Here is a 10988-nt window from a genome sequence, read left to right on the forward strand (position 1 = left end):
TATATATATCTGACACTTTGGAACTAAATTGTGGCCTCTGAATGGAAAGGTTGTGCGTCCAGCCGTCCAAGGCTGCAAAGAGGGAAGCAGAGAAAGATGGCAATGGGGTTCATAAGAAATTGTATTTTTAATATAAAGGCAGCTAGCTTAAATAGATTTTTATATCCCTGAATAACTCTTAGCTTCCATAATTTTTTTCACTTTCTTTGTTAAAGAAGGCAGCATGAAATATAGAATTAGATGAACCACCTGAAATAAAGAAGAAAGAAGCTGGATTCTTGTATTAAGTCTTTTTAGAATCTCTTCATTTGCATTGTGACATACTTAAAACTTTTACTGGTATGAGGCTGATCTCGAGCTCGACAGTCAATTATTGAGCTTCAAAGTGAGTGGATAACTGCATGCCTTACCAAGTTTCCCAGCCTGTATTTGGCATGCTAGAAACAAAGCAAAATATGATGGCCAGGTTTTTCAAGTGGATGTGATTTGTCGAATGATCTCATGACACATTCAGTATGCTAGTCGACTTGCTCACGGAAACATGCATAACACCATACGTGATCTCCAGATATTGAAGCGGTTTGGTGTCCAATGCAAACCTCGCTGTGATCCTAGGATAATTGAAGTCAATTGGTAGCCACCACCTTATGGGTGGATTAAAATTAACTCTGATGGTGCTTGGAGGCATGGTTCTAATGTGGGGGGCTATATATGGTGCGGTTTTTTGAGATTACGAGCTAGGGTCATGTTCTTGGTTCTTTCTCTGCTAATCTTGAAATTCCTAGCTCACATGCAGCGGAAGTGATAGCGGTCATCAAGGCCATTGAACTAGCTTGGGTTAGAGACTGGAAGCATATTTGGTTGGAAGTGGATTCCTCTCTTATCCTTGACTTTCTTGGCAGTCCTCATTTAGTTCCTTGGATGTTTCGCATCGAATGGCGCAATTGCTTGTATCATATTTCTCAAATGAATTTCCGTTCATCTCACATATTTCGAGAAGGTAATCAAGTTGATGATGCATTAGCTAATTTTGGTACTGCTTCTACAAGCTTGATTTGGTGGGACTCTGCTCCACCCTTTATACTTGCACATTGTAACAGAGACTACTTGGGTCTTTCAAACTTTTGTTTTCTCTAGTTTCATGTTTCCTTTTTCTGATTTATTTGTTAACTTAATGTGTAATCCAAGATCATTTCACAAAATACATGAATACAACCAAATGACCAATACAACATGAACTAGAACACAACAAGTGAAGGTGCATCACCTGCTTCGTTGACAACAGCCATATCTTCAACAGCAACAACAACAACACCACAGCTACTCAACACAAGTAATCCAAACTCCAAAAACTCTCAAGCAGCCACACACAAGAAGTCTTCTACTCAACTATGTGTTTAACTCCTCTCTATGGGGCAGGACTGAATGTATTTGTCACACAATGAATATGGACTTCAAGCACCTATATATACTAGCTAGATAGGTCTTCCCATAAAAAAAATCATATCCAAGCCAATGAGTTATCTGTAGAGATGCTATAGTTATCATATCATTAACAATAGATGTTTATCTTTATCAAAATGGATTCCTAACCAAAGAGTGACATACCTAAACTCATTTGGTAACTAGATATAGATAAGGATTAATTTCAGTTTACCCCCCTGAGGTTTGGGGGTGTCATCATTTCACCCTCTCTACTTTCAATTTTGAATTTTTACCCCCTAAACTTTCCAATTTTAATCAGCCGTGTCCAATTTCTACTATTTCGTCCAAATTAGAAGTTAAGTTTGACTTTTGAGGGCTAAAATGGTCATTTCAACGTAAAAAAAAATTAAAAAATAAATATTTTTCTTTTCTTTTCTGTTTCTTCGTTTTTTTATTTTATTATTATTTTGTTTTTATTTTGTCTTCAACCTATACACCACAAGTTATAATAGGTTTATAAAAATAAAAAAAATACTCTAGGTGGTTGAAAGTCGCTCTCTGGTCTACGATATTTGTGATATATCTCCGATAAATTGAAGAATTTTAGGATATATCCCCAATAAAGTGAAGAAATATTTGTAAAAAAATAATTTTACACTTTATCTGTAAATAAATATCTGTATATCCCCAATAAAGTGAAGAAATATCTGTGTAAAATCATTTTTGGTCTACAATATTTCTGATATATCTCCAATAAATTGAAGAATTTTAGGATATATCCCCAATAAAGTGAAGAAATATCTATAAAAAATGATTTTACACTTTATCTGTAAATATCTGTATATTCCCAATAAAGTGAAGAAATATCTATGTACAATAATTTTTTACAGATATTTATTTACAGATAAAGTGTAAAATTATATTTTACAGATATTTCTTCATTTTATTAGAGATATATCCTAAATTCTTCACTTTATCGGAGATATGTCACAAATAGCGTAGACCAGCGAGCGGCTTTCAACTACCTAGAGTATTTTTTTGTTTTTATAAACCTATTATAACTTGTGGTGTATAGGTTGAAGACAAAATAAAAATTTAAAAAAAAAAACGAAGAAACTAAAAAAAAAAAAAACTAAAAAACACTATTTTTATTTTTATTTTTTATTTTTTAAATTTTTTATGTTGAAATGACCATTTTAGCCCTCAAAAGTCAAACTTAACGTCCAATTTGGACGGAATAGTAGAAATTGGACATGGCTGATTGAAATTGGAAAGTTTAGGGGGTAAAAATTCAAAATTGAAAGTAGAGGGGGTGAAATGATGACACCCCCAAACTTCAGGAGAGTAAACTGAAATTAATCCTATAGATAATTCATATATTTCCTATTTATTGTAACAAGCTTAATCAATTTGTTATTTACTTAAAAGGTTATATCATAGAGGGAGAGCGAGAGCGAAACCCTAGTCTTGCGGCAGATTCACGCCGGGTCCAGCGTCGCCACACAGTGGTTGACGAGTTGCGGCGGCTCTGGTTTCAAGACTGTCAGTGGTTGCAAGGTGGGTTTTGCGAAGGGAGGTGCAGGATTCTCCAGAGTATCAGCTACCGGCAAAGCAGCGACATCGGAGCGTCCATCGGTTGGGGTTGACATCGATTTGTTGCGGAGGTCGATTCCAAGCAGGCGACGGCGTAGCAATTTCGATCGGTGGGGTCTGCGGGTGATTGAACTCTGGCCGTTTTTGGGCTTGGATTGCGCTGTTGATTTGTGTTTGCAAAGACAGCAGGGTTACTTTTTGGCTCTTGATGGGCTACTGGCAAGGCCGTCAGCCGGACAGAATGGTGACAGCCGCGGTGATAGAGCGGCCTTGAGCTTCTGCTCTGTTTTCTCGGATTTGGGCTGGGGTCTTTGGGCCTTGGCTTAGATTCGGGTTGTTGGGCCTTAATTCGTGGGTTTGTAAGGAGGGTGCCTTGCCACCCTCACTTTTCACTTAGTGATAAGGGTGGGCCTGGCCTAAGAGTTGGATCTTCTTGGGCATCTGGGTTAGTATATGGTCCAGGATCAATCATATTCGGATCATAACTTCTGCTGGAGTTGGTAATTATCTGGAATAAGATTGGCTTTCGAGCGGCTTATGGATAAGGAGTTTGCTCCTATTTGTTGGCTAGGAAGTGGTTTTTTATTGGTACCACAATTGCGTAATTGGCTAATGGGAGGCTAGAATATGATTTTGCCCTAGAAGACATGGAGTTTCTTTGTTTATAAGTTCGCTCATTATAGCGAGCTTATCTTTGACTTGTAATGAGTTTGCATAGCTTAGATTAGGGTTTCCGGATTTTCTTGCCGGCTATCTTTTTGTAAGTGCAGCTAGACTCTAGCCATTGGCTGAATGCCGGCTATTGATTCTATTGATATCAATTTCTATTCAAAAAAAAAAAATTGTTATTTACTTAATGTAGATAATATTAGGTCCAAATAATATTTTACATTATTTGGGAGGTTTTGGTTTTGGTCCCCTCCTTTGTACTCTTGTTTTCCTTTTCTTAATTTAAGAGGATAGGAAGGATCTCTTCCTCACCTATCCAAGCCTTTAAAAAAAAAAAAAAAAAAAAATTCCCGGCCTGTATGGCTGTATATTTAGAAATGCAATCATTATAGCTTCGTGCAAAACCATCTAAAACATTCAGTACAGAATGAGATAGAGTATGGATCTGTTCCTGTTTTTTGGTTTTTTTCATTTTCTAGACATGTGTACTGTCCAGAAATTTAAATTTCCATACAGAATTAGAACTTACACTATTGATTCATCAACTTCCTCATAGAAGCCAGCTGGTAATGCACTCTGCATTTGTAGTCCTCCTGTAGTTAGCTCATTGTCTTAGAAAAGCTAAGCTAAGCTGAACCTTGCAAGCTGAGGGGTGGCTGAACATGTTGTGGTAGTCTAGGAACTGGTGTAAGCCACCATGGAAGCACAAATGGGAAGAAGACAGAACTCTTAATTTGTGTATTAATTTTCCACTATCATTGACCACTTTCTTCTACAAACGTTGTACCTGACAATTTTATGCCTAATTATCATATGTACAAAAGAACTTCTAGAGTACCATATGGAACCATTTCTTCCTCAAGTGAATGAACCATCCTCATGCATTTGTTTGAAATATACTATCAAGCACCTCCATAAAAGGAGCTTCTTTATTCAACCCCCTGAAAATATAGTGGTGTAAAGGGTCTTTTTGGTGGTAATAATTAAAGCATTGTAAATCTAACAGGATGAATGATATATTGTAGCGAAAAAATGTTCATGCTTTGTTCTGTAATTTTTTTGAGGTCTTACTGCTTTATTTAGTAATTGGGACTGATCAAATTGGTGAACAAGAGCAATTACCTCATCAGCAGCGATAGAGATCTGAAACTGCAGTGGATACGCCGGATCAGATTAGTGTTAAGAGCAAAAAAGCCATTGTGTATGTCCATGGACAAGGAGACTGAGGAAATAAAGAGTAAGAACAACCTACTATAGGAGACCATGTTTGGCAAATATTTCTAATTTATACAGAAAAATGCTTACTTGCACCTTAAAAAAAGTAAATTGAAAAATGGTTCTTCCATGTCTTCTTCAAAGCAGTTATCTAAATTTGCATTCTTTTTGCCCCTAGCTGTTGGCTCATCCCAAATTATTTTATCTGATATTTATGCTGGACCTACCTGAAGCTCCCATGGAGGCCTTTGATTTCTATTGATGGAAGTACAGACTACAACTTGGATGATAAGATTAAATTAAGAGTAAAAGAGTTAGTATTTCATGTATGGTCTTTATTTTTAAGTTATTAATCGGCACCTGCCACTCTTGGTTTAACAGATTATAAGGCATGCTGAGAGTTGGAATGTTTCTGGAATTAAGCAGTTGACCAGATATTTTACAGACCTCCTGCAAGGTCCAATGACTGAATGTGTTAAGTCTTAGAAATCAGAACGAGCTTCAGGTTCTTATAACATTAAATCCATACGAGTTGCAGTAAGACCATATTTTGAAAACACATTGTCTAGATTTTTTTTAACTCATCTTTCAATATGGTGAATTAATAAATGAAGCAACTGCTTCATTTAGTAATTTGGTGTCACTATGCCAATAACCTCATCAGACGACAGACCATGACCGTCGTCTGATATGCAAAAAATCTGTCGTCTAGTAAGCTGATATCTGATTGACATTCAGACGACGGGTAATGCCCGACGTCAGAAATTCACTCAGACGACAGACACCTAAAAAAAATCTGTCGTCTGAATGTGCTTAAATATGTACAAATTGAAAGTATATGTGGTTAGATATGAAATAGAACGACAGTCAAGTGTTGTTGTTGTCAAACTCTAGCAACAGACTTTACAAATAATCTATTGTCTGTTTTAATGAGAAACGACAATAAAATGTCGTCTGAATGTGTAGAATTTCCATGTTTCTTTGCCAAATCTGTTGTGTGAACTTTATTGAAACAACATCCACTATTAGTTATCTATTGTCTCTCTTGTTTTAAAAGAACATTTAAATGTCCATTGAATGTGTAGATGCTTGAAGTATCTTTGATCTTTCTGTTGTGTGTACTCATTTCAAACCATAGTTGTTGGTAACTTTCTATTGTTTGATATTATTTAAAAAGACATATAACTTCCAATGTATTATCATATATCCCAATGATGAAAATCATACTCAAACCATGAAATACGGTTTGTTAACAGCAGCATAAACTAATCTACCCCATTGATAAAAGTTTCAGCACGTTGCTCCAACCTCCTCAAAAGGTCCTTCATGAAGAGTGTACTTGTCCCATGAGAAATCAGCAGTGTATCTATTGCGCAATGGTCAAAGACTTCACTATTTGTTTTCTGCTTGCCTTCTGCAGACTACGTATCGTCTCTGCTTCCTAACCATTTCTGCCCTGCTAGATCTCTGCTTCGTAAGTGAGTACTACTTTTCTGTGACAACATCAACCAACATTAGTTCAGTTACCATTGGGCTAAACACATGAAATACAAGTCAAACTTTTATAGTCAAATTGCTTAATTAACAGTATCAAGCAGAAAACTCATTAACCACTCAATCGAGATGCAAATATATAGTTGACTATACTTCATGAATAGAGGTAACAAAAAAATGAACAGGGGAAGGTAGTAGTGAGTATATACCTCAGTCCCTACTTTTCTCTTCTCTTCCAAGTCAGCCTTGTTAAGAACATTATTAAAGTTGGATTTGCTAATATCAAACGAGAAGTAAAATAAACTTGACTGAGTTAGTAGTCTTGAAGAATATTAGTTACTCAAGTTATATCAATTATCACCCCCCTGCATATACGTAACACATTCAAGTCCAAGTCCAAGACGGAGTGCACACTTGATCAGCCTGTGGTTAAATTCTTATTTATCCAGAAACTAGACCTATGAATTCTTTAGATTGCATTACCGGCCTTATTAGTAGAGCATAAGTAATTAAGAGGAAGTCAAAAATACCTTGGGATTATCTTTAACCACAGTTACTGCCAGATGGATCCTTCCTGTTTTTATATTCTGAAGAGGCAACCACATGTCATGCCTCTGGCCATCTCTATACTCACCAATGTTAATGGAGCAGAATCTGGATTCAGAATAAGGTAAGTTAGACCGGCAAACAAAAACTGACTTGGGAAAAAACTTAGTCAGGCAAAACAAAAGTAACACACAAAAATTCATTAACATTGGTTAAAGCGATGATTCAAGACTCAACAAAATAATATGAAAAGCTTTGTAGTGACAGCAACTAAATCTACAGCCTGCCCATATTCTGGTATCCCTAAGTCATTCAATTCATCAACTTCTGAATACTGATCAATTAAATAACCTCTAAATAAGTTTAGAAACAAACCGAAGGCAATCATCAACAAATCGGTCCTTGTCACGAACTCAAATTGATAGCACAGTAGATGAATCCCATGTAATAATAGGCATCTTGAATTCTTCATGCCATTTTGGAGCCAGTGTTTTCTTTTGTGTCTTCATCCTGAACCAGTAAAGGCCCAATTGACCCTTAACATAAGGGTCAGATAATCCTGAAAACATATTGAATATTATATAACTTAAAAGAAACTACACTGGAAATTTAAAGAGCATGAGTGTATTATCAAATAAACAACTAACCATTTAGATCTGCAGCTTTGATGTCAGATGCTTCAATAACTTCTACTTTGACATGTCCAAGAGATTCTTTTTCATTCACAGAGAACCAACTCTCTGTCAGTCAAAAAAGCAGAATCATTCAAAACGAAAGATTTCCTCAGGTAAGAAATCGGAAAAGCTTCTTATCTGGTCTGCAAGTGAAATAGAAGCTAATCCCAAGGAACATGAAATTTATTATTCATTCCAAAAGGAAGATTATGGAGAACAAAGCTGTTATGACATTTATCTCAAGTAACTCACACTTGCTCCAGCCTCTGGGTTTGTGAATTAGGTTGATACTGACATGTATCTTAATATTACTGATTTTAATAGGAGTTTCACAGTGGGAATATAATTAACAGTTAGTAATTCTTGCAACAAAGAATTGGGTTTAAATATTCTAAATTTTAAAGTTAGTAGGCATTCAGAAATATATTTCTCCTGTTACCTTGCTGCGGTGAGGCGAATTTCTTCATGTCAACAACCAGCATATTTGGCTGCAAGAATAGTTAATAATTATATTTAAAACACTTTACCAATAGTGTAGATGAGAAATATGAAACTGCATCAACCAAAAAAACCCCATTGTTTGCTTATTCTCTAAGAAATCATGAATTAAATTTATACATTTTACTGCATCGCTAGAAACTTAACCTAACTTCCTATATATGAAATGTATCATGAATGAACAAAGAACTGAACGGACAAAGGTCTCTGAAAAAGTAAAAGAGGCATCCCAAGCCTTTCATTCAAAACCAGACAAGATATAAAGGCTGTGTACAGAACATCCATTGGAAAAGAATTTACAGATAGGAGTCTCAAAGTCCAAAAGTCATGCCTCAACAAGGGTCTGCTCAAAGGCAATGGAAAGAAGCTTTTCCTGTGAGAGAGAACAAACAAATGAGCAAGTCAGAGAGAGACGAAAGACCGTGTACAGAGATTAGTCAAAATTAACTTTGCTTCAAACATGATAAAATATTAAGAGCCACCCAGCAATTCCTGGAAGAACTGTAACATCAAGGCCATGTGTAAAAATAGGCTTGACGGTCATCTGAAAATATGGAGGCTCAATGAAGCATATCCGCAGACGGCCAAGGAAAGGCCACCTACGAAGAAACTTAACCCCAATCAGCAGCTGCAAAAGAAAGGATAAAAGCTGCCTGATCAGAACATATAAACAGTTCTTGATTTTATTTCCCCTGCAACTAAGGAGTGAAAATTCCACATGTTGTCAAGTTACATCTATTGAACAGATTCAATAGGTAACATAGAACATCTAACTTGAGTTTTTCTTTTTCTTCATCTTTCTCCCTGAAAATAATCCTTTACATTTACAGATCCCAAATGCTATTGCAGTAAAACAAAATACAGTAAACATCATCATTTGCAATGTTTCCCAAAGGCGCAAAGAATGTTCTTAGAATTTCCAAATCAAATAAGAAATATAATAAAAATAATAGTATATTATCGAAATGGCAAAGTCATCTAAACAAATTTCCATGGTTTTTGTGCAATGAATCATTTTATCATACAAATGACAACTCAGTCCTTCCTTCAATTACAGTGAAGGAGAAGGTTGCCATATAATATAAACAATAGGATTGAATGAAATGGTGACACACTTTCAATAACTTAAGGAGAGCGGAAGTTTTAGAAAGAATGCAGTAGAAGGGTAGGTGTACACCAGATGAATAAGTACTTCTGTACTTCAGAAGAAAGCAATGTGATTTGCACAAAAAAGCAGGACACATATAAGCAACATATTTGAGACATAAAAGCGCAAACAAACAAAGAATAATGTCAAGATTCTACACAAACAATAGTTCCACATGATTTAAATGCTCAGAAATCCACTAACATTTCATTCCTATACCTTAGCTAAGCTTATAAGTAAGTACGCTAACTAACCAGACCTAGGGAGTTACAATTATCAATCAAAAGTTAAATTGCATGGAGGTGCCACCTGGAAAAAAGTATATGCATTCTTCTATGTATATGTAATGCTTAGCATATTTACTCACACAAAATATATCCTTGCTCAATTTTAAAATGACCTTAAGATCACATCTCAAATTACATGTTAGTCAAACACATACCTTCCCTTCAACATGCATGCCTATAATATGCAACTTTGCCCACATCCCGAAACCCAGTCTTTTCCTCAACTTCACAGCGAGTATTGCAATCATATCATCAGCAGTTAGAAAATTCAGTCCCAACTCCAAAACCTGCATTCAGTACACTGTAATACTTAGCCACAAAGAGGACATGAAACTATTGATTCACTATGGATAAAGAAAAGCATACCAAGTGGTCATCATCCTGTTTTAGAACAGAAACTCTCCATAAGACCAAGTCATCATCGAGCCCAAAATCTCTATCTCTTTCTCCCTTCCCATCTTCTTCTTTTCTTTTCTTTTCTTCTCTCCCTTTCTCCTCCTCTGTTCGTTGTCCTTGTTCCTTCTTCTTGTTCTTTTTTCCTTTCTCGTCTAATCCCCTTCATCCCCAGTTGACAACAACTCAAAATCATATTGAAAAAAATCAAGGAATCAGATTAGATTAGGGTTTAGAGAATTAGGGTTTACTTACACCCATTGGACGATGAAGGACTCGTAGTCCCGAAAATCCTTGCGGAGGAGGACGTTGATGTCGACGGCGACGCGAGCTTTAGACATAGCTGCGAGATTAGGAGGCGAGATCTGAGTGGGCTTGGGTTAAAGGAGAGGAAACCAATTTGTTTTTTTTGTTCTGTTGTAATAAGCAAGCTAAGAGGGAGTTCGATATGGGTGAGGAGGGAATCTGAAAATTGGATGAGGAGAGAATCTGAAAAATGTGCAGCGCGAAACCATTCTTTTTGGTTTGATAAATTTGTCGGGGAGAGAGAAATCATTAAAAGTTTGGAAATAAATTCCTTCATGTTGTGCTAAAAAAAAAAATTCCAACAAAATCCAAAGCCAATTTACTCTTTTGACGAGACGATAGATATATGTTGTCTGAATACACAAACAAAAAAAAGAAGCTACGACCCAAAACGAAATCAATTTATCTCCTTTGACGAGACGACAGATAATTGTTGTTTGAAAATAAACTTAATTCTCAAAACTAACTTACCATGGTATGTTGCTATATTCAGACGACAGTTTTTACACTGTCTGTCGTTAAATTATATCAGACGACAGAAACCAACATGTCTGTCGTCTGAGCTCTGTCGTCTGATGAGGTTATTGGCATAGTGTGTCTGAATTTAGCCAGCCACATTGCTTCTTTGCATACTGGCCCATATGTATGTGTATACCTAGATGATATATAGGTTCAGAGTTTAGAATTATATGTTGCATGTTAGATTGTCAATGTACATCATTATGAAGAATCATACCTGAA

General features: G+C 36.1%; 1 pseudogene; it reads right to left on the reverse strand.

Annotated features, from left to right (window-relative positions):
* Nucleotides 1-6323: 6323 nt before the first annotated feature.
* LOC112185013 lies at nucleotides 6324-10282 on the reverse strand (annotated as a pseudogene).
* Nucleotides 10283-10988: the final 706 nt, after the last annotated feature.

Source organism: Rosa chinensis, chromosome 2, assembly GCF_002994745.2.
Source record: "Rosa chinensis cultivar Old Blush chromosome 2, RchiOBHm-V2, whole genome shotgun sequence".
Taxonomy (NCBI): Eukaryota; Viridiplantae; Streptophyta; class Magnoliopsida; order Rosales; family Rosaceae; genus Rosa; species Rosa chinensis.